The sequence below is a fragment of the Etheostoma cragini genome, chromosome 14 (genome assembly GCF_013103735.1).
Source record: "Etheostoma cragini isolate CJK2018 chromosome 14, CSU_Ecrag_1.0, whole genome shotgun sequence".
NCBI lineage: Eukaryota > Metazoa > Chordata > Actinopteri > Perciformes > Percidae > Etheostoma > Etheostoma cragini.
Window position 1 is genome coordinate 929,415 of NC_048420.1, and position 24,976 is coordinate 954,390.

The 24,976-nt window shown below is 42.6% G+C and overlaps 1 long non-coding RNA gene across 1 annotated transcript; it reads right to left on the reverse strand.

Annotated features, from left to right (window-relative positions):
• Window positions 1–15,005: 15,005 nt before the first annotated feature.
• LOC117956844 lies at window positions 15,006–22,738 on the reverse strand. The gene is made up of 3 exons (XR_004659379.1): window positions 22,579–22,738; window positions 22,483–22,547; window positions 15,006–15,017 (listed from the first exon to the last, which is right to left on the reverse strand). It is a non-coding gene; the product is annotated as an uncharacterized LOC117956844 (long non-coding RNA).
• Between the last annotated feature and the right edge of the window lie 2,238 nt (window positions 22,739–24,976).

Here is a 24,976-nt window from a genome sequence, read left to right on the forward strand (position 1 = left end):
ATGCAGCTGTTGGATCCAGCTGTTGGAGCCTGGCTGCTGCATCATTTGGAGTTTAGCCCAGTTGGTAAAGCACAGATTTACCACACAACAGATCCCAGCCTCTAATCCTGAGTGAGGCAATTTAATACCCAGCTGCATGCAGCTTATCACAAAACACTGCACTTGTTTCACCGCCACTCTGTGACCAAGATTGGGAGTGACTTTGAAGGCAACATATTTTGCTTGGCTTCTTCCTTTATTTTCCCGCTGCCTGATGTCTGAGTGTCTAAGCTCCGTAATGAGCATCATCATGTCACAAAAAATGATCCGACTGAGATGAGGAATCTTAACCAGCTCCCTGACTGTCAAAAAGGTATTCATGTCAGGATCCAGTTATTGTTCCTACAGCCCTATTTCCCACATGCAGTCCAAAGATGAACAAAGAAACACTCTATTGAACAGGAACATTGCAGGGAGGTTTTGCAAAGCTATGTCCAAAGCCAGCTGTCATAAACAGCTCAAAAGTAGTAGTAGCTACTATTTATTCATCAGACTGAAAACGCCACATCCTGTGTGTCATTATATTTGACAAATGTGTCTCCAATGCAATTTAGCATGTTTTAGCCTCAAGCAACTGTACAAACTTGAAAACTTTTTTCTAATTTTTTTTTAAGAAATGCAGCTTCCATTCAACACATCATCATTTGCATGAACCCTCCGGTTCCCAACCCCACCCCCTACCGAAGAGACACAGACAGGAGTCCTCCCAAAGTAAAGGAGGAAAATCATGGAGTACACAAGGATGTCTGTGTAATATGTGTAGAGGGAAAAGTAATGCTTGTGAGTATGTGAGAACACTTTTTAGAAAGAGGATGAGAGTCATAGTATTAGTTCATATACTGTACATTATTACTATGGAAATGCACCTGTTTACCCTCTTCATAGAGATGCAACAACTTATGAAAGCTACAGATCAGTCTCTGTGAAAAATCTTTGGAACAGCATTTACAGTACACAACCTTAGCAAGAATTGATATCTTTTGTGACTTGGCAGTGCAGTTCACTTTGTACCCATGCATTTGTTACGATCAAATACTTCTTAAATAAAACCAATTGAGTTGACTACTTTGCTAACCCAACCAAAACACCATGCAAGTGCCACAACCAACCTCATATCATACTGATGCTAGATGAGTGTCTCTCAGCGTCCGATACCAACGCAAAAATCACCCTTTAGCGTCTTTATGGGACCATCAGGCTGTGCAGAAGTTTGCGAAACGTGACGCCAAAAATCCCAACCAAGCACATCTTAATCTACCGCCAAAGGGCTCGATGCTAAAGGAGACTTTTTGTATCAGGAACAAACGCCAAAGGCACCTAACCAAGCGCCATTGTTGACTCGTATATGCGTTGGCAACCACACAAGACTTAGCAAACCTTTATGCCTTTATCTTATAAATGACTTGACAGAAAATGAGGGGTGGGTGCGGAAACAGGACGTGTTGATGTTGCCTCGTAGTTTAGATTTTCACAGACTTTTGTAGGACGGACGCGGGTTTATCACTGCTTCAGCCGGATCTATAATCTACTTGGAATGCATTGCCATGCTCCTCGAATGAAAGTGTTACCCAAACACTTTCTCAGTAGGAAAGAAAGTTTTGCTGGAGCTCATGAGCAGGCAGAGCTAATTGGAAGGATAGAGCTTAATCAGGACAACAGCGCTATTGAGGACAAGGCTATTCCATGCAAAGCAGACAACGGGAACCTCGGTGAGAAATGAAACAATATTGTGCCTGGCTTGGCTCCAGGCTCAGCGAGGGGACGGACAGCTCGGGGTGGCTGCGAGTTTATGAAAACAGCAGAGGATGTAGCTGTGATGGCTGTCTTTAAGGGCTTCTTTTTGGATCTAAAAGGGGGCTTATGTCCCACAGAGCTGGTGTTAACATGCTGCGCCTCCCCTCTTTATTGGCATCTTATCAGGCACTGTGCTTTTCCTAAGACTGTTTTTGTACCAAACCCCACTAATTACCCCAGTATGTAATGACCTCGTCCTTTGGCCCTGATGGAATGAGAAATATAAGTCTCAACATATTAGATGTCAGAGTCCCGATGGAAGCACTGTTTGTCTGGCAGTTGCTTGTCGCTGAAGGGGTGAGCCTCCTTTTGTGGTTATGTTGACGCTGGTGATAAAATCACATATTACATCAAGCCTGTTTCCTTTTGAGCTGGAAATTATTTCTCATGCTTAGCAGTTGGCGTAACTTCTGAGAACGGCCTCCGTCCTGTGTCAAAGCCAAGCAGCGATCGGGCTGACAGGCTGAATGGAAGGGGATTGCTAAAAGCATGTGGCGCACTGAGGCAGTTTAAGACCGAGCTTTGCTTCCTTCAGATCTGTAGGGACAGTCCATAATGTAGTGTGGACTGTTTTATACACGCCATGTATGGCAAGGTAGACCCGATTCAGGATTATGTTCATGTAAAAATTAAAAAACATAAATGTCTGTTACTGTAAGTATTGTAGGCTTTCTTTTGAGGCTCATAAGTAGGGATAGGCTTCACAATAGGATACTTTTTGGGCACCGACTGAATTACCACCTTAATGTCATTCAAAACCAAATTTCAATAACTAAGGAGTAAATTCCATCTGTGTCAGTGAGCCAATAACCATGCTTCTACAAATATGTAATAAAGCTTGTGATTGGCTGTGTAATGTTACTAATCATTGAGACACACAAATAAATATGAAGGACTTGTGTCATTTGTTGTGTTAAAATGGATGTAATCCTCACCGGTATCACAGTCATTGGTATCGGTACTGGTATCACATTTTTTTGTGAATACACTATAATGGCCGAGCATGCTTATTGACTCACTGACTCTGATGAGATTTATTCCTTAATTATTGAAATGTGGAATTGAATGACAAGTTATTTTTCGATACATACTATTTATGCCATTGTGGAAATAAGAGACCTTGACTGCACTGCAGGCTGTGTTCTCCTGTGTCCGAGAACCTCTCTGGGCTCCAATCTACTTGTACTCCTTAATGCTGTTTACAACAATCCCAGTACCCATGTCATTTCCAGAGCTCGTGGCTAGCTGTAGCCCTCATCCTTTACATCCTGTACCTGCTGGAGTAGATAGGCCCAAACATCACACCAGTGACAGAGGACTAAATGGCTGCTTGTAACGGTACATCCTTCAGAAGTTATCATCACAGCCGTGCGTCTGGACGTGTGTGTCCTGAGGAGGCTGTGGCCAGGGTTGGTTAGTCACACTTAGCATGATTGGCAGCAGCTTTCAGACATTTTCCCAGTGTGCCTCTGTGTGGAGATGAAAACACCCAGAGGAACAGTCTCAGTTTGACATGTGCAGGTGTCTGTATTTTGTGGATGTGAGCTCACTGCGAAATATACCCGTCTTCATCATTTAAAGGGCCGTACCAATGGTGTTGTATATTTTAGCATTTACCTACACATCATTTCCATTATCCTAATCCAAAGTATACCGTACCTTTATTTTACCTTCAGTATCACAAGGAACAATCAGTTGACTTTTTTTCCTGGTCAAAAGAATTGTTAGTGCCTCGTCACACCAGCGTTAAGTGAACACTTGAAGCAAAATGCATTTATATCAGTGGAACTGCTCCAATGAGCAGATTTCTATACCTGTATAATTCGTTTGTGTTAAGTTAAACCGTGGTGAACGTGAGAGGCGTGGTTTGCAGTAAATGCTTAGTTAGCGACCGAGCTGCCTGTAAGTTGTTGCACGACTACAACGGGGGGGGGGGGTATTTTAATGTACATTAAAAATGCACACCGCAAAGCTTCCAGCACCACCTATTTTATTGGGCATTCCCTTTTTGAAAAAGACAGAGATTTTCCATTGGGCATTTTTCTTAGGACTGAAACAGAAAAGTTTTTATGCTAATTGTTTAAATAAAGCTGCAGCTTCGGAAAAGTCTTCTTTGGCTCTGAAGGAGCTTTGTGTGCTGGCAGCCCTGGTTCTGGAAGCCCCAGACATTATGTAGCGTGACTTACAGTTGGAGAACATCTAAGGCTTGTATCAGCATGAATTTTGGCCAATTGGATAATTGGTGCAAAAGATGAACAACGCTGGGTACATGCTTGTGCATAAAAACAAATACTTTATAGAAGAAGTTGCAAATCCACAAGAAACATCCAATCCCAATGCCTAAATATTCCTTAACAAGGTTATTGTTATTTTCTCTGTATGGAAGTAGCAATTTGCTCTTTTCTCTTTCTCTAGCAATGGCAGCTCATTGTACCAACATGGTTTACCTTTTGTTCCTTCCAAACTATTACCACGCTGTGTGTAAGGACTTGCAGTACAGTAAAAGACAAAGAGCATGTCTAACATTTTTTTTGCGGTGCAGGCAGATGTGTGTCAGCTGTTTCATGTGTGCATGCCTTTGTGTTTGTGCCTGTGTGTGACCGTGGGTGCATGTGAATTAATACAATGGGTTGTACTGTACTGTCTTCCTAACACCTGCTACTGTGGTAAGACTGGGTCCCAAGACTCTTAGCTGCTCAACATGAAACACCCAGCTCCCCCGCATGTCTACCACACTGAAGAAGTTCCCTTCATGTAGCATTATGAATAATGCACATCGAGGAGGGGGGGAAACACCCGCCAGAGCTCTTGTATGTATAATGAAGGTAATGTGTTTGTGCAGTTTGTCTGATTAGGTGAGAGCCTGTCACATATCTCATCCCTTAAGGGTGCAGAGGCTGCTCACTTTGATTTCCCCAGCACCTGAAAATGATGCAGAAATAATTTTGAAATTGATCCCAGGGTGACTGATGTACAATCAATTGTTGTCATGCAGTTGTAGGGCACCTCCAGTTTCTGATGGATGACAGTCGATACCTGTATTGCCATTCAGGTCTATTGACCTTTCTCTGAGGCATGTTAGCACCACTTGGCCCGGTCATTATGGCGGTGATTCAGACCTGGGGTCGGCATCGTGTGAGCCTTCATTTATCATAAGGAGAGAGAAAGAGCCGCTCAACTGAGCCATGGGACGCAGAAGAGGAATGAAGACGAGAGAGAAACAAGGAACTGAGATAAACACGGAAGACATTGTACACAAGCAGGCGACAGTTCACGGAGACGCTTGGCGACACCACCACTGGCTGGGTCTTATGGGTCATGACGTCTCGTTCTCTGACACTAAGCTAGTAACGTTATGTTAGAAGGCTGATACACTGATGGATGATGAATATGCACCTGGATGCACAAACATCCATTGTTTGATTCTAACGTCACAAGTCTTGAAGAAATAGCTCAACATTTTGGGAGTTATTCACATTCAGGGTCAATATCAAAGTTCAAAACTGCCAACACCTCTAAAACTCAGAAATTAACAATTTTTAATTGTTCAGTTCAATTCAAACTCAAACAGAAATGTAAAAGCATTTGTTCCAGACACGCTCAATAGGCACTTTTTGTTTTGGTCTATGAAAAGGCATGATAGTACCCAACCTGGCAACCTCACTTTGAAAAAAAGAAGTTAGCAAGCTGCACCTGTCACTGTTGGCCGAAAATTGTTTCTGCATGTACCTTTCTCTGAAAAATACACTGGTTCATTCCCTTTCACTAAAAAGGGAACTGTAAGTAGCTGCAATACCTTGCACAATAAAGTAGATATGTATGTATAAGTGAGTATGTTGTGAATGAACACATTGTATTTTGTACTTTACACATTAGAGTGTCTTGAATTGCATTCCGTGTCATTGATTCACATTCACATCCATTAAACTTCCTCATGTCATCATAGTGATCCTATCATTAATATCCATGTATAACATTGTTTTTTAGCTCCTGCTGCTTCATAGAAAGTCCAAGCCAAGCTGAGCTTCTGGAGTAAATAAAGAACTGTTTGTAATGCAGTAGCACATGTTAGTGGCTCCATCCAACTCTCATTTCTACACTAACTTGCTGTTTTTAATGTCTTCTATTTTTATTCAGCTCATGCTCACTGGCTGCGTTGTTGTCAGGTTTCTATCCGCTCCGGCAGCACAAGCTACGTTTCTAAATTAAGCGTCATGAATTATTTTTGCATTGCATTACCTCTTGTTTCTCACTACAATGAAGGAAGAGAGTTGTTTAGAAGTTTTCAAACCAAAGATGCATCTGCAGAACACAGTAACCACCGTGTGAATAACCCCACTGTAGGAAGCTGTGTTGCAGTATGAACATCTCGCAGTATTGCCAGAAGAATGAGTCTTCCTCCTGTGTTCATAGTCCTCCTTCAGTACACTTCCCAACCCCATTCTATTCCACATGGTAACAAATCAGAACAACACTGTACTTATGGAAGTATTTGAATTCTTATTTGGTCTAAATACTGAGCCAGAAATAAAAACTGTAACTAGGAAGTAGCCGGACCTTCAAAGTTTCCTTAATTTTGATTCTACCGGAGCAATAATACTTTAAACTTCTAAACAAGCTAGGGACTGATGATGGTGTCTAAGTGGTTTAGCTCTGCAAAAAGGCACTCACCAGTTCTTCCAGCATTCAGAAATCATGTCATCACAATGGTACAGTGTGTTCTTAGACTAGAGAGGCTGTTTACCTATTAGGAGCTGCAAAGCATTGCCTCCCGCACACTACAAGTCCATAACAAGCCCCATTCAAACGCTGCTTGGCGAGTGCTTTGCCCCACATGGTCTCTGTTCTATGATAGGTGGATCTAGAACAACTTCTAGAGCTTTTCATAGATCTGTTGCCTTTCTTTCCTTCACACTGTAACAAATTTACTGTAAAACGTACAGTAATAGACCTGCAACAATTGTCCAGCAAGTTAGTGAGAATTCTTTTTACAGTGAAGGTACCGTAGTTCCATTTACAGTATTTTATGTATTTACTGTAAAATACAAAACAATTAAACACAACATAAGATAAAAAAGTACAAAGACAGTAGTTTGCTGTACTATTTATAGTACTATAGTGGCTACGTTTTGATTTTTTTACGGTACTGAAATATTTAGACTACTGTGATTTTGACATGTCGACAAGGTTGTAACGTAAATTGTACAGCATGTATTACTGTAAAAATCCTATCCAGTAGTGTTACTGTGAAATCTAAAGGAAATAACTGGAGATATCACAGCCATTATTTACAGTGTACATCTGAATACCTGAGTTTAGTTTATAAAATCATTATTTACAGTTAAAGTTGGAAATGCGCCATTTCTGATGCTGTCTTCCACACCAACCCGTTTTTATTCCCAACTCGTCACACACTGACGCTTGGTCACAGCCCCTTTGCACCACATTTTGAGGATCTGGCAGTCCACCAACCAATGGGTGACGTTTAGATAACTTTACATCCAGTCTTTGGTCCAAACAGATGCTAAAGGGTGTCTTGTGCATCGGTATCTGAAGCTGAGGGCCTCTGGCTAAGTGTCAGTATCTGAGGAATCGGGGGTGAGAATGGCTTCACCACACCGACACTACTGTACAACCTTTTCTGAAAAGAAAACCTTCAAGACTGAGGTTTCCTAGAACTTTCTGAACGTGTATGTTCTTCCTCTGTCCCTCTTGATTAAACTGTTCCTGGCAGTAATGTGTGTATGACAGGAGGGAGGCCCGGGGGGGGGGGGCAGCATCTCTCATCGTCCACTGCTTCACCCTGGTATTGAGACACCAGACAACACCACCACCCCTAACCCTGGATGACAAACAGGAAGCAATAAGAATCATATTCATAGGAATATTGTGGCAAAACAGACACATCCATCGGTGTGTGCTGTACAGTTTGTCTCTCAGGGATAAGTGGGCAAGTATAGTTGTGATCCGTTTTTATATAATAATCCAAGGGTGGATGTGTATAAATTAAATAAATAAGATACAACACGCTAATCAGAGAGCTTCAGAGGTGCTTCAGGGGGATTATGTTCCCTCTAGACAGAGCCAGGCTAGTCGTTTTCCCTGTTTCAGTCCAGTGGTCACATTTAGGTATCAGTTATGATGTGAACATCCTATGATACAGTATAGTTTTTACCTGGTATTGAAATTCTGTGTTTTGGTATACCACAAGGACAAGACTTGAAACCCTTGTACTTGCTTCGTGTAGTACTTTGTGTGCTGTGTGTAGTGCCTTCTGTCACGCCCCAGTGTAGGGGTGCCTAGGACGCAACATGACTAAGAAGAAAGGCCCCATCTCCCCCGTCCCGTCAGTATGAGCTGCTTGCGCAATCAACTTATGTGGTCGTTTTTGGTTAAGCGCGGTCTTGTGAATGTGACTTGTGAATGTGTGTCTGTGGCCAGGTTGAAACATGTTGAAAAATCCTTGAGCAAGACCCTGAACCCTAAATCGATCCCTATGCATGTATTCGACATGTATGCCAGGTTGATGTAATGTAAAATTGGCACATTGGTTGAAACCATGTGTGCAATTCATGTTTACCGGTCTAGACTCAAATATCAGATCCCATTCCAGTCCCAGTCACACCCAGACACAGATCTACCATGTCCCTGTCCTTCTCTCTTCTCTCACCTCTCCTCTGTCCCTACGTTCCTCAGTGGCATTCAGCACAGCGTTAAGACGCTATCTGGTGGTCGTTAATTACAAAGTGTGGTTACAGATCACTTTAATGGCCCTCTGACTGCAGATTAGAGCGTTATGAGAACCATTATGCCGTAGCAGTTTATAACTCTGCTAAGCAGAATTCAGCGGTGAGGACTGATCACACCTCCACTCCTCCCTGCTCGTCTTCATGACCAGCTACCTTGATGCGGGGCGAGTTGGGGTGTTTGCTGGAGGGGATTTGCAGCTGATTTATGAGGACAATGTGTCTGCTGGAGACATCTTTGGAAATCCTTGAAACATGGGAGGTAGCAGTTTCACGCTGAACTATGCAAGTGTTACTGTACAGAGTTGTAGTTTTCTTTCACTGCTCCATGAACCAGGGGGCTGTCTTTGCAGCAAAGTCAAGTATCTGTATGTGTTCACAACCAACCAGGCGTTGAAATGGTGCTTGAAGGAAGTTGATCAATCAAAAGAAAAGAAACCAGTTTTGCTTCCTTGTTGTCGGAACAAATTCTCTTTCCAATCATTGATAAGCAAAGAGATGTTGTGACCTGCAGCCATGACAGCTTGGTTGTTACATAACAAGCTGGAAAGGACGGAAGTGAAGGATGGTTGGTAGACTTCAGACCTAAATGCAATGAAGCCGTGTTTTTTTATGAGTGGATCCAGTTGTTTTTTTTGAGTATGTGCAGGAGAACACACACACATTCCTGCCAATGTCTTCCAATGTTTGGTTAGAAGGGTTTGCTGTGAAATTGGGCTATGCGGCAAGATAATAAGCATTGCCAAGCAACGACAGGGACGAACACTGCAAGCAAAAAGACATGGATGTGGAATTTCAGCGGGTCAGTGTAGTTATTACAAATCATTCGCTGGGGAACATGAGTGTTCGTACCACGTTTTATGGCAATAATGGTTAAGATACTTCCACTGAACCAAAACTGTAATGGTGGGGGCCTGATGAAAATGGTAAATGGGCTGCATGCATGCAGAGCTTTTCAAGGCTTTTTCTAGTGACTGTTCAAAATGTTTTACAATACAAGCCAGCATTCACCCATTCACACATACATTCATACTCTGGCTGCAGAGGCTACCATGCAAGGTTGAAAATTCACAGAGCAAACACTAACCTTATTATTCTGGGGCTCACTACTCAAGAGTAAGAACCAGGTTTAAGGGTTGTGTTATAGATAGATAGAATTCGAGAGCAGTAATATTGCATTGGTGGAATAGGGATAAATATGAAAAGCCAACTTTCAAACAAGCCAATGAACAGTTTATCTGGAATAGACATGTGTGAGGACTCCCCTGAGTGTATCTGTAGAAGTCCATGAAGAAAAACCTGAAGAGGGACAAATGCAAATTGACAGTGCTACATCTTGGTATACTCCCATGGGTCTGTCATTAGGATGGGATTTATTCCTGAGGATATACAGTAGAGATGTAACTAACTCATGGCTAATGTCTGTCCTTGTCACAGTGTTAGTGGACCAAACTTCTGAGTGGAACACTGACCTCCGCCACCATGCATCTCTGGAGTGTTGAGGTGGTCCCACAACTGCTCCAGACACACTAACCAAAGCCAGGGTCCACCCGATGGCCTCCCAGCTCCGCCAAGCCTCAGCTCGCCCAGTGCTCAGTGCACCCGACGCCCATCGCTGTGATGAAGACCGCCAGCCGCCAGCCCCGCAGCAGTCCTCCGCTGGTCCAGATGAGGCACTACACACCCGGGGTGTATCCTTTCCTTTTCCCGTCGATCATCAGCTCCCTGCCGCAGCTGCCGCCATCATCGCCGCAGAGGCTGCCGATGCAGCAGCCGTCCAGCAGCGGCAGCACACCCTCGCCTGTTGGTGAGTACTGCTCATAGCAGGACGTTTGGTGGAAGATTCCATTCTGTGTCAACTCTGAAGGACCACTGAAGGAAGCGGTGTGTCTTTTATGAGTCCACTTAAGAGTGTGGCGGTTGTAGTTGTGGATGGTCTCATAGCACGTCTGGCGTTCATGCAGGGGAGTTTGTGTCCTTTAACAGACCTGTGATAAACTTGACAATACCGTTGTTGCCAATGCGCACATAATGTAGCAATTAATTATTTTGGTATATTCCTCCTTTTGTCCTTGGGGCTATTTGACCCGTTTACATAAACTTTCTATATCAGATCTATGACAAAAGAATATTAAAACACTTTTAAAGTGAACACACATCTTTTTGCACTGGCTGTTAACATAAGCTGAGCTGTGATATTTTATTGTTGTTATTGCTTTAAGTAAGTTTTTATTGTTTTTGGCATATTCTGTTTTAGGGTTTTTCGGCTATTTCTTATACTTTTTATCTTATACGTTTTTTCTGTATCTGTACAGTACTTCGGGGCAGTAGTGGCTGTTTGCAAATGTGCTATAAAAATTAACTTTGACCTTGAGCTTGAAAAAAGTGACAAATGTTGAACAAAACTACAAAAAAAAAAAAAAGAATCAACAAAAAGATTCTTATTTTAAACGCTGAAAAAGTGACCCAAAAAATTGGAAAAAAGTGACAAAAAAATTGTTGTAAAAGAACAACAATACGTTGATAACACCAGAAAAACCCAAAGTTGTAGGTTGATAGGAAGACAACAGAAGGGTTAAAGGCCCTGAAGACCCATAGCTGATAGACCTCTTCCCAGTACTGTGTGGGTTTGAGTCTCTTGTTAGCTCTGTTGCACCTATCAGGGCAAGAATATTGACATCAGTCTTACTGGAAGGAAAGATTTCAGTCCTAATAAATTCCCATCCAAGCTCTGGCCCACCTTTAATCATCCAGAATAACTGAAATCACCTGTTTGGAGGTTTTGCCATTAGACCAAATGTGGGTTCTTGTAGATTCATCCCATAATTTAGCTGGCCTTAGAATGGTTCAGTACATCAATACTGAGCTAAATCTGTAGCACTGAATCCTCAAGCACTGTACAATAGTGACATGCAGCCATTGTGAAGATTTTAACAAAGAGATTCCATCCTGTGTGCTGTGTACACATGTTTACATATACATGTGTGTATACATATATTTGTATACATGAATTGTTGCGGAGAGTGTGTTCATGACCCATGAATGGATTGAGCGCAAATTGGGCATCAAGACCATGCCAAGGCCTTTGAAGTCTCTGATGAAATCCCTGATTTCACACATCAAAGTGTTCCCAGGTGTTGGGGAATACTACTGCATGTGTGAAAATCAACATTTTCAAAGTTTGACCCATACAAGGGACTAGAAGTCTTAATTTGAAGTGTTTATCATCATTTGCCTATTCTTTTCAATAGCAATAGTGTTTTCTCTGAAACACTGAGGTGTGTCTTGTCATTAAGAGATGGGCCCATTTAGATTAAGATGCCTCGCATGCTGCAAAATGAAAAGGTGGAGGACTTTGTTAGGAGATGAAGTTAATCAGACAGAACCTGACGCTAATGATTTCAGACAGCAGTGAGTGCAGCTCCTGGAATATTTCCTCACCGTGAGTGGTCCCTGAGGTCTCCCACTGCCATAGCCTTATTTTGACACACTCTGGTTCGTGTTGCCTGGGCCTGAGCTCCGCTGTTTACAACTTTCAGCTCCACATATTTACTCCCTCTCTTGTTCCCTTCCTCCCTCTCACCTCAAAAATCTGCTTTGACATGAAAACCAGCATGCAGCTTCACCCAGGGGGGATTCGGGTCCCAGTGAGGAGCTCAGGTGTGCCGCTCAACTCTGAAGTGTAAATAGGCACGCCGCACATAGTCAGTCTCAATATGTGTTGTTATTGTGGAGCAGAGTTGGTATTCCTGTTGATGAACAGCCTGATTTCAGAAAGTTGACGCGAGCCGAATACAATCTGTGGAATTTTTAAATCATACTGGAAAATCTCTGGAACTATCAGCTCATTCATCATCAAGAGTGTTTAGGCTGCACTGTAAAGTCTACGGTTAACAGTGTTTGTGCCGTTTAAAGTGGTAGCGAAAATATCTCATTCCAGATATTGTGATTAAAATTCAATATGTGATTTTTAAAACGTCAGATAAGTCGGACAACCTCGCAGTACCCCGAAGCCAACATGGCGGCTCCGTGCGTCAACAGTAGGGAAAGTTGCAGTAATAGACATGTGTCTCATTTAACGAGTCATACACACAGTACTGTCCAACGTTTATCTGTAGACATTTGTGCCGTGGTGTTTTTATGAACATAAAACAGCCAAATCATTGTTAGTTAGTTAGATATTGGTATCAGGAGCAGTTGTTTTAGCAGCTGTTGCAGTTGGGTTTAGCCAATAATCGGTGAACTTCATGCGGAGAAGAAAGTTAACGTGGTAAATACTGGTCCTCTTAAGTAGTACTCACGGGACACAGACACCCGTTAGGGTTAGGGTTGCTTTTCCCCACACCTTTTCCCCAACACACACTCCGCTCCCAGGCTTAAAAGCCCTGTGTTCAATTGTGGTCCTTACCCTACTGCTGGGAATCCAGGACTAACACCACAGACTTTAATTAAAGGGACAGCTGATGTGTCATCATATAGCAAGGATACCTTGTAAAACCATATCAAAACACTTTGTGTTTAAAAATACCGTTGCACTAAGTCAGTTTCCTGCATTTAAAAGCAAGATGAAGAGACTATCAATACAATGATATAATCTGGCCTTGGGGACTGGGGCAGGACAGGGTGTACACATCAAGTACACAGCACCTCAAACATAATTAAGTCCAATAACAAAAAGTAGATGAAGAGTACAGATGCTGACTTCTCCTTGATCATGCTTTGGTGTGTGAAGACTAAAGCACAAACTGTATTATTCACAGCATTAGAGACAAAAGAATAACCGCGAGGCTGTCTGGTACAGACGCACGTCGGAGCTTTGAGCATCAAGGAAGAAACAGATGAAACAAACATCGAGGTAATGAGCGTCGCTGTTGAATTGGAGTTGTGGATTCTCACAAACGATCTAGGGTCGTCGCAGCGTCCCCCGGGGACGCACTCAAACACTCTGCGGTCCGGTTCGCCCTGCCTGCCGCCTTCTACCTCCGCTGGGGGGATTCACAAAAGAACATGAACTCCACTGCAAACACCACATACCTCCTGGGAACGCCAGTGGCCCAGTCAACATCAGCGAGGGGACTGTGTGTGTGTGTGTGTGTGTGTGTGAGATAAAAAGAAGAAATAGAGACAAAGGAAGTATTGTTACCACGCAATAATGTTTTGGATCATACTGTCACACCACCTCCTTATGAAAGGCAGATGAAGTGGGGGGACGCCCAGAACTTTTACACAAGGATTCCTAGGGACCCTGACAGGAAGTTGTGGAAGTGTAAAACTGTGATGTTTATTAACAAATATATATAGGGCCCCATGTAAAAAGACAGCTTTTTTGAAATTCTGTGGTGCTTTAAAGGGACATTGCAACTAATTGTCCCTTTAAAAAGGAACATAACTGTATCTCTTGTCTTTTTTTGCAGAACATTAGAGCTATCTATTACTCTAACCATGTTTTGATTTGGAAGCCATATGCTTCTGTTCACTCCCTGGATGTGAATCATGTAAAGCAGACTTTTTAGTTCATGCTGTCCTCATGTTGCTATACTGGGATGGTAAAAAACTAAACCCCTAACCTGAAGTGACCAAAAAGACCCAAACAGAGTCAGAGTAACATTTACGATAGGCTTGGGATGCCAAACACCTGCAGTACTTGTGAGTTCGATAACACTGGCTTTACATAGAATGACAAAATATTCAAAGAGGTGATTTTAATTAATCAGTGAAGGAAAACAGTATTTCTGTAAAAAACAACTGCAGAGTGGTTAGGACATGAATTACTACATTGTCACTGTGGAAATGAATATGCAGCATGAATTTATCATGTGTTCTATTTTGCAATTGGCGGGTAAGACTGTCAATCTACCTACCGATTGGCAGTAGCCAATGAGAATTAAGTGATTCAGACGCGTAACTATCGGTAAGCAGGGTACAAAGTTGCCTACGGGCCGGACCAATCACGGCCCTGCATCACTGAAAGACATTGATTGACAGCCGGGGCCCCCTATCACATTTTCATTACTCAAATTTGATTTTTTTTTTTTACAGCAGCATTCTTATTCTCGCCCTGTAGCAGCTTGTTTATTTACTGTAAAAGCGGCTGCATGTCGCCCGTAAAGCAGCAAACACGTAGAGTGTGATGAGATGAGGACGCGGTGTCAGACAGTATCCATGATGTAACCACAGGAGGAAGCTTACTCCCAATTTCCTTGTAATAAAACCCATCTGTGCAGCAGTGTCAGGCCTGAGAGGCGCTACGATATAGAAATGCATGGACATACAGTACATTGCACAGTTTGCTTTGATGCTGTCTTTGTGCTGCAATAATAACACGTCTGTGTTAACACGGACTCAGCTGTCAGTTTGCTCTCAAACTTGGCAAATGCACACTTACACACCTGCACATTGAATCTTTTTCTCCCCCCAAATGTATCCCCTCCTCTTTCCCTACCAATCCCTTTGTCTGCCTCGCTCATTTCAAGTCACTGTCTGCCTCGACTGTCTGTCGGCGTTTCCCTGTTGTTATTTGAGACTCCATCGCAGGGTATTTAGGTCACATGCGGTTTCTATCCCTGGCAAAGTATGAATAATGCAGATTTCTCTCAGTACACCATGTGCTAACCCTCTGGATTGAAAATCAATGTGCACTCAAGTGTCTGGCAAATGAATGGATCTAACTCACCAGCCGCTCAGGCCAAGAGAAGCGAAAAAGACAGAGCGCGGGCTCCATTTCATAGTGTACCTTAAAGGTTTAACAGCATTTCTATTTAAACAGGTTCCAAGCCTTTACAAAAGACTATATGCTTTTCATCTCCGAGAGGCGGCGTGTCTTGGTCCACAGAGGGCTGAATGTGACGAGAAACGAGGCTGGTGGAACAAAGGAAAGAGTAAGGAAAAGATCATTGGCCATCAACGGTGAACGGAGGAATGTCCGAAGACGAGACAATGTCTGGGCTGATTGAAGAAGAGGCTGGGAGTTTTTTTTTTTACCCCCGCTGTTTTCAACCTTTCAGTGCACTCCCTCCTACGGTTCAACCATAGTTCACATTGCCAGGAGTCTCCTCCCCGCCCATCCCCACTTTCCCCACGAAGCACTCGGAGAATCCGGTTGCATACATTCCGCCGCACATTCCACACATCGCCTGAAACTGAACATGGCGTGATCTACAGTTTATCTCTAGTTTTGGAATGGTGCCCGAGCTGCTGCAAGCAACACCGGTTACCCACGCTGTGATCAAATCGGCCAAGGGGGTATTTTACAGTGAGGGGTTTTATTTTTTATGAGAGAGACCCCCCCCCCCGACATCTGGCACACATCTGGAGCAGTTTAATGAGGGGCTCAGTCTGCCTGACTCTTTACTGCGAGCCCACCATCAATCTGCTTCACTCTCGAGTTGTCAAGACACTTCAACCCTCATCTCTCTCTCTCTGGCGAAAGCCAAACGATGTCGATACAAGAATAACAATAGTCTGTAAGAACCTGCGAGGGGGAAATAAAAAAAAACAGCGGAAAACTAATTGGGGAAGGTTTTAAATTTGGAAATGCCTCCTATGGCATTTACTCCCCAAAGCAATAAGCAACCTGTGATCCGAGCTGTCTCGATTACAGAGCTTACTGTAGTTTATTGATATGATTTCAATGCCTCGCACCTGTGTGCAGACGAGGGCTTTTCTCGTGTTTATGTCTCCGAGCCATGAGAGTCTGCTCCATAAAAGATTCTGGCTGGGACTGGATCCAAGCTCATTTGAGATGACTTTTTTTGAAAGATAAATTGACTTCTTCTTTAACAAACAAACCAACAAACTGGTACATACGGAAGAGGATTAGGGCCAGGAGTTTAAAGTCAGAAATAGTCCGAATTAGGAGACTTTTTCTCAGAATTCTGAGTTGTTGTTTTTGTGAAATCAGAATCGTGAGATAAAAGTCAGAATTCTGAACGCAAATACATAATGGAACAGCTGGTGTCCCTGGAGTTTGCGGTCGGCTTTGCGTGTGCTGTACATCATAGTTTTTTTTGATTGTTGTACATCTTCTTTCACTGTATTTAAGGCACTTACGTAGACCGTATTAACGGTTTAGGTGGATGGCGGTTTAGGATGTGCAGTTATGTATATTTATCATATTCAGAATCTTTTTAAGCTGATGTAATTTCTGCTTGTTATTCAGTTGTTTAACTGTGAGCATGAATTCAATAAAATTAAAGTTCATCCTCTTCCGTAGGTATACAACTCCTAAAGCGTTGCTGGTGTTTAGTCAGAGGTAGCTGTGTTAACGTGTGGCCTCCCCTGCCTCTGGTCCCAGTGCATTCTCCACGGTAGCCGTCCATAAATCAAGAAAATGGCTCCTTTTGTATGTTCATTAATAGGCACAACATGCATCAATACAAAACCCCAACTATTCTTTGAATGGACTTTGATTGAAAGCCGGGCCTTTTTAACAGCAGCATTCTTATTCTCGCCCTGTAGCAGCTTGTCTAGCTGTCCAGGCTCTTATTTATTACCCCTTGAAGATGAGACAATGATAAAAGCAGTTCTCAGAGCCCTGTTTGCATTGAGAGGCCCGGAGCACAAAGCAGCCGGAGAGCATCTCATTGTTCGACAGAGATGCGGCTTGCTTCAAAAAGCTCGCTCCTTCTTTTTTTTTGTGGTGGTGGTGGTGGGTGGTAAGGGAGTGGAGGAGGGGCCCCCAAACCAACCGCGAGGACTAGATTGCATCACAGGAAGTTATGTGGGGGCAGGCGGGTTTGGGGGGGGGGGGGGGGGGGGTGGACATGGTGATCCAGGAGTCAAACCGAGGCCAACCTGAACTTCCCAGTGCTAAATTTAGTTCCCATCTATAGGAAGCTTTACTGCACTCAGGTTTTGTGCCCTGCAGAAGATGAAAGTACTTTGAAATATGACCGAGGCTTGTGATTTAGATAAATAATCACAGGACGTGTATCCTGCTGTTGCAACTTTTTTTTTTTATAAGAGTCTTAAATGGCAATGGCAATGCAAATCAGGGCTGGTCGTTGCAGCAAAATGAAGAGCAAAGTCCAGTTTTCACACAGTACATCATGTGATCTGGACTCCGGAATGAGGAAAAAAGCAAGCGGAAAATGAGTGGTATTCTTAAGCTAGCCACAAAGAAGCTATTTAATGTGTGTCTGGGAGTTGTGTGTATGAACCTGTAATTATGAGGCAGAGAGCCCAAGTCTGCACTCAGAGATAAGTTGGACGGATGTTCGCTCTCATTCATAGAGAGCCAATGCGCTTTGCTCTGCTAAATGGGCTACGGATACTCCACAACAAGCAGCCTGACTCGCAAATCCACAGAGATGGAAAAAAACGGCCGTGCATAAAAGCAATGTGCACCTACTCAGACATGTATTTTTCATTTGCACGTTGTGCTATTGGACACTCTGGAAAGTGACTGAAAGTTAATATTTTAAATGGATAATTCAAGTTTATTACAACTTGGGTCTTATTGTTGTGGGTTTACCCAGCATTAGTGCCTTGGGTAACAAGCCAACACCGGGCCCTTAAACTGGATTATCAAGGTGTTGAGCAGACTGCGTGAAGGGTTTTGAAAAAGGAAAGTTTGTGCAATGTGTATGTGTTTTACTCCATTCACCTCCATTGATTCTTAGACAAATATCAAACAAATTTATATATTCTTTAAGATTATCACCAACTGTAGGTCATCTTTTACCTTCCATCTTAGATAATATGTAACTGGAAAAACGGCTGCTTGTCACCAGCAAAGCAGCAGACACAGGTAGAGTACTGCATGAGCTGAGGTTGCGGTCAACTCCATTGTGTGTGTGCGTGTCAGTCGGGGGGTGTGGGGTGGGGGGGAACCGAGCAGCAACAGGATTGAAACAGCAGACGCTGTCAGCGACTTTATAGTGAGAAATCACTACAGCGTCCATTCATGTTAAAATGTAAACAAGTTGGGAGGACGATCTTTCGCTGTGCGTTTTGTTGGTACATGAGAGATGTTCAAGTCACACACGTACTGTATGTCGTACAGGATAACATTTAAATGTGATAAAGGCCCCCGCTTGTTAATCGGGTCTTCCATTCACGCGGACCCCTGATTGCTCTGGGCCCGTAAGCACTGCTTACCTTCCTCAACGATAGTAACGCGTCTGCGTTAGTGATAATAACACTGCACTTCTCAAGTGGATTCCTAAGATCTGGGAGCATGGCACTATTGCTAAGTTTAAAACCGATCCATCACGTTTTTTCAACTTCCTGGTTCAACTTTAACCTGTCCTTCTTACCAAAGTTGTGTGCTCACACACTTATCCTGTGCCAATTGCACAGGAAATTGTAGGGCTGTCAGAAATAACAAGGATAATAGGGAGTTAACCTGAGTTCAACATATTTAGCAGTCAGTACCTGAGGACAGGATTTGTCAACCAAGCTCTCAGCTAGCGGTTAGCCAAATTTAGCTGTTAGCTAACCGCTAGCTTTGATTCAGTCTAAGATAATGTTACTCCAGCTAGTGGGAAAAGCCGCTATGGCTAAATTAAGACTTTTTTTTAAGACTGCTGTCAAGGTCGGTCCCGTCCTGCCTCTGGATTTATTCAACACAGGTTCACTGTGGTGTTGTTTCCTGCTTGGATTACTTTTGTTGTACGTTTTCGCCTGTTACTTCTGGACCTTTTTAATAAATTATATTCCCTGAACTGCATTTGGGTCCAGGCCACGCCATTATTCCTGACAAGCCGTGACAGAATGGTATGACAGCCCTCGTGATTAGTGATTAACACTGATATGTCTGCTGTGCTCAGTTTCAGACAGACCTCTAAAGTGGTTTGGGTAACTTTACACTTTCAATTTTGCCAAATTCCCAATACAACAACAGTTACTGTCACAGTAGAAAGACTTAAAAAGCTACAAATGAGATCTAAGATGAACTGAGCCCCTTTGCTACAAAAAAATGCAGATTTTGAATCACTGACATCCATAACATTTTATGGTGTCCAGTGTCAACAATTATTTTCACCTATTTTTCCATTTAAAAAATCTAAGCATGTCAACCAAAGTATGATTAAGATTAGGGAAAGATTGAGGTTATTGCAAATGAAATGATATTTATACACATACAGTATATAAATATATATATATATATATATATATATATATATATACCAACACATCTTTGTGTTCTACTACAAGGTGGTACAAACATTTTGTCAAATTTAGCAAATGTCTGCTCACTGTCCACTAGCTGTCATTCTTTGCACGCTAAGAACAATCCGGTTTTCCCACGCATCCCTTGCTCTCTAAATTGGGAACTAACAAAGGGGCTCGGACCCAGAACACAACAACCCGTTCTCACTCTCAACTCGTTACATACTGATGCTTGGTTAGTAGCTCTCAGCGTCGGAGACCGACGCAAAAATCCCCTTTGAGATGACGTAGTAAGAAGAACGATAACGGTAGCGAGTAGTACGACATGACCGTAAATGTAGGTTGGTGTGGTGGATGTGTCAAACAACACAGGACCTCCACCCAGGACACCGGGGCTTGTATCCGGTTCTTGTCTAAACCTAAATTGTTCTTACGTCAGTCAACCTTACGTCCCGACCCAGAGAGTCAGAACGTGATGGCAAGAGTCTCGACCATGCGCGTAAGGGTGTGGATCATGTGGATTCCTCTCATATAAATGTGATCTGTAGGAATACTGGGGTAGAATGATCTTATAATGATGATCTATGTTGCCGAAAGACAAACAACTAAAAATAGCGATCATATGTCCAGGTCACATTTGGAAGTTTAAAGATGGCCCAGTCCCACAGAGCTCCGAGCCCTGCTGTGATCCGTCATGCTGTGGCATGCACACTGAGCTGCTGTGTTTGCAGCGTGCCTCAGTCGAGCCCTTTGTACAGCCCCAGTGCTGCATATGGCCTGTGGTCACAACTTAGCTCCTATCTCATCAATTACATTAGGGCAGAGCACACTCTGCGAGTATGCAGCTACTGGAGGCATGCTTGTTGGTAAAGCTGTAGGCTGAAGAGATAGCATTATCAGGACTGGAGCGCCATCACACAGAGACTGCTTTCCTTCAGTCTCTCCATTGGCTGCCTGTTGTCAGGTCCCTGGCCTCCACCAGCATGCACAACCCAGATCTCTCTAATCGAGTGAGTTTGTCTTGGGGGAAGGCCAGCAGACTGTAGAGCCTTTTTTGTTTTTTTTGTTTGAGAGCATGAACAAAAGGTTGTTTATGTGTGAAGGCTGTTTTCTCAGAGAGGGATCTGGGTGAGCTGTGTCTGTTTGTGCTGATGCAGGCAGGCAGGCTTTGAAATGGCGCTAAGCCACGTACTCGTGGGCTCTGTAGGACGGCGACCGCGGCATTGCAGAGCTCCAGCGACTGAATAACAACCGCTGGATGTGTGGAGCCGAGACAGAAAACAGCCGAGACGGACAAACGACGGACGGAGAACAAACAGCCAGTGACAGATTGATTGTTTCACACTCAACACACATTGTACTCAACTGGTTCAACATCATTTAAAAAAGACGTTACATCTTTTCAATGAGCGATGACAGACAAGGAAACAGAAGGCCAAGGAATGACATATGGACTCAAGCTGATTTTGCATGCAATTTTTATGTGTCAGGAAAATCCAATCCTTTCTTCGCGAGTCAAGCTATTTCTATCTAGGAGATAATAAGCCCCTTTATTCTCCTTACTTTCCCTCCGAAGATGCCTTAGGCAAAAGGCTTGACCCGGTGCCTTGAGCTGGCTCATGAAAAGAAAACTTCTAACAGAGAGCAAGCTGGAACCATCAGCTTTGCTTGTTTCTCTGAAAAGTTTGCAAAGAACTTGGGTCTGGTTCTCCTCCGGTCTGGTTACATCTAACCTAACGGGTTAGTGAAAGTGCCAGATGATAAGATAAAACACCAACAAATGGGTTCCCCAGTCATGGAGCGTCAGACTGTAATGGAAACCCCCTTTCATCACACCTTTGATTTGTCAGATTTGAGGGGGTTGTGTCCACCTATTTCACCATCTTTTTGAATCCCACCTGCCACATTAATCAATGGGCCAGGTTTGCGCAGGTGAAACAAAGGCAGCATTTAAACCTGTCTCTCAGTCTTAAGTATTTCTATTATTATTTATCTATTTCAATCAATTTTACTTTCTATTACTGATAAAATTTACACACTGACTAAACTGTGGATCATTTTCCATTGCTTTAAAACGTTTGATTGGAATTTCACCTTTTTCAACTGCTAGCAAAAAAGTAGCCAAAATTATTGATTAATAGTAGAAACAACTTCTAATTTCTCTGATCCCCTGCTTTGTTCCAACCCCGCTCCCTCTTTTCAGTCACACTCTAGCTCGCTCGACCACATTACCGTGCTCTAAGGCACTCGTTGAGCCTCCGTCTAAAATTCTGCCATTTCCACCAGCTGAAAGTTTCTAACTAACTTTACCAGCTAACTTCTCTTTGGCTGTTAAAACAGGTGACATACCTTACTTTTTAATACCAATACTTTTACCTGCAATGTTCTAAAATGGTTTGGTCTCTGATCTTTGGTCTGAACTAGTGATGGCCCAATGCCATTTTTGCTTCTTGATACTGATTGCTGATCTAATCTGGACTGTTCTTATATGGACTGATCTAATATGGACTGTTCTTATATGATATAACAGAGCGTGCATATTGATACTCTTTGTACCTCCCCTGTAATCCTGGTGTACTCCAGGGGTCAGTTTGGGCCCTATAATGCTTAGCCTGTACGTTAAAAACTTACCTTCAGTTTGTTCATCTGTTAATATATAAATGTATGCAGATGACACAGTTCTTTGTTTGCATACCATGAACAAACAGCTGGCTGCATTATACTAACTGAAGCACTGTTCCATGCTTCTTAATGGCTAAAATGTCACATACGCATCTTAACATGACAAAACAGTCTGTGGGCCCAATTATCTGAAACCCAAGTACCAAACGCCAAACGCAAGTAGCTTTGTGGGCGCTGTTGCTATTATACCAGCGGGATAAATTACTTTTAAATCTAATATGGGTTGGTCTGAAGTAGCTACATTACTCATAGGTGTGGTTTGGGCGTAACGTGCAATAAACCAATCAGAGCGTTATCTCACATTCCCTTTAAAAGCAGGCGTGCATGTTCCGTGGTGGATTGCTATAATAATGGTGGACTGGCTAGGCGCATGCTCTTAACACATCCATGGGCTCACCATAGACGATCAAGCTCTTCTGTCTCTCGTCTCCAGGGAGGCTGCTGCTGGGGCGTTTGGGTTAAGGTGCATCGGCACATAAAGTTCAACATCACATTGCCTTAAGTCCTCTAATAGTTCCTCATTTATGTCATCAAGTCCACAATTCATGGAAATGTTGTGAAAAACAAGGTCTTATTATATGGTTTGTAACAAGGGAACGGCTGGATCCGTGATATGACAGAAGCAAGAAAGTACGCTGTGTGTTGGGTGCAAAATAGGAATGCATCAGTTGCGCTGTGTGTAAGATAGGGCCGTGGTTCTTCTTCTCTAAGAAATCCACAACTGTACAGCAGGCTGATGTTTTTATTAAAGGAGAAAAAGTTGTGGTTGTGTCTGCTTTTAAATACCTCGGTATCATTTTAGACTCTAATTTAACTTTAAAAAGCATGTTAAAAAAGTGGCTTATACCATCAGATCAATGTGGCTAACTTTAGACACATAAGGCCATCTCTAAGCACAGAATCAGCCAAACCAAATCAGCTATCACTTCTAAATATAACTTCAGTCTTGACAGTTTCTTACATTATCTAAATGCCCGTCTCATTTTCTAAATATTATATAGGCTTGCACCTCCACCACTGGTTGACTGGGCAACTAGGGCAGCACCCAGGGGAGACTGTGTTCTACAGTATAGACGTGGTAAGATTGGTCAAAAAGGCTTCTCAGTACGGGCCTCAAATTATAGGAAATGCCTTCCTTATGAACTCAGAGAAAGCTCCAGTTATCATTATAATCACACTCAAAAGATGATTTAAAAACAATCAAAAATGCAATTGCCAATAAGTGATTCGCTCATGGGTGCTACCCGTCTATGTACTCTACTTACTTTTATTCATTTGATTTGTTCCTTTTGCTTTTCTCTTCCTTTCTTCAAATTCGTTCTATCTTTCTTGCATTCTTTTTTATGAATGCAATATGAGGATGACATTCTAAGGGACTACAGATGAAAATTTGCTTTTCTCCTAACTCTGGTGCATTTACATTTTGAGTGTAAAGAACAAATATCCATTGATGTGGATTTTAAATAAATGAAATATAATCTACCCATTTTATTCATCCATTGTCTCTCCTATTATCCTCTCATGTTCATATGAAATTTTCAGCCCTGCGCTGAGTGTAGAGATTTTTAAAACACTTTATTTTAAAATTAAAATTATTTATTTTATGTTTTTTTTTAACATTTTAAACTTGTTCATTGTCGGTTTCACCTCCGTTTCTGCCACTTTGTGCAAACTTGCATTTACTGCATTCCCGTTTTCCTTTGACTTAGCATGCAATCATGTCTAAAATGGGCAGAGTGTCTGAACACACCTTAATACTGTTATATAGTGAGGCCTAATACACACTTCAACCCCTGGGTAGCACTTACACTTTTTCTTTATGGGCTGTGACGGGAAAGCAGCACAGCAACAACACAGTGGCAGCAGCAGAATATGTGCTGGATGTGGATACACAATCAATGTAGACTTTAACCCTTAAAATACACCGTGGTTTGCAGTTGCTTGCGTAGCTTGTGAGCCGTTGCATGGTCATTACGGACAGCTGCTCTGTCAGACATACATCTGGAAAACACGACTAGAATGCATCTGGTGTAGACAGGGTGTTCACATTTTAGTGTATATGGGAAATAGTTACCGACCCTGCCTTTAGGTTTTACTTTATTACTTCTATGGGAAACACAATCTTTATTTGACTCAATAACACAAGTTAGTTATGTGCTGGAGATCCTGGCAATTTCTCAACAGCTGAAATCAAATTTTAATTAAAATAAATTTTGAAAGAAGAGAGAACGAACTGAGAATTTTACAATTGCCAGCTGTATGCTGCCTTGTGTTTAATGACTGTACAGAGTCGGCCTGTTTTTGTGTTACTGTGCTGTGATCCTTTTCTTCAGACTCATGGGGAGAAAGCGGCAGAAACAGAGCAAGCTGGAAAGTATGGATTTTCTGGCACCGCCCTGCTTAGATTAAGAAATGCCAATATGAGGATTCCACCCCGACACACTGGTTCACGTCGAGTTCACTTGTCATTTTCTATAATTCTGACAAAATCAAGATGCTTAACCATGATGTAGTTAGCCATGCCGGGCCGCCCTAGGGCTTTCTGATTGAATTAGGCGTCTGTGTTCTACCATTCAGTACCAGCCTGAAGTATTCCAAACACT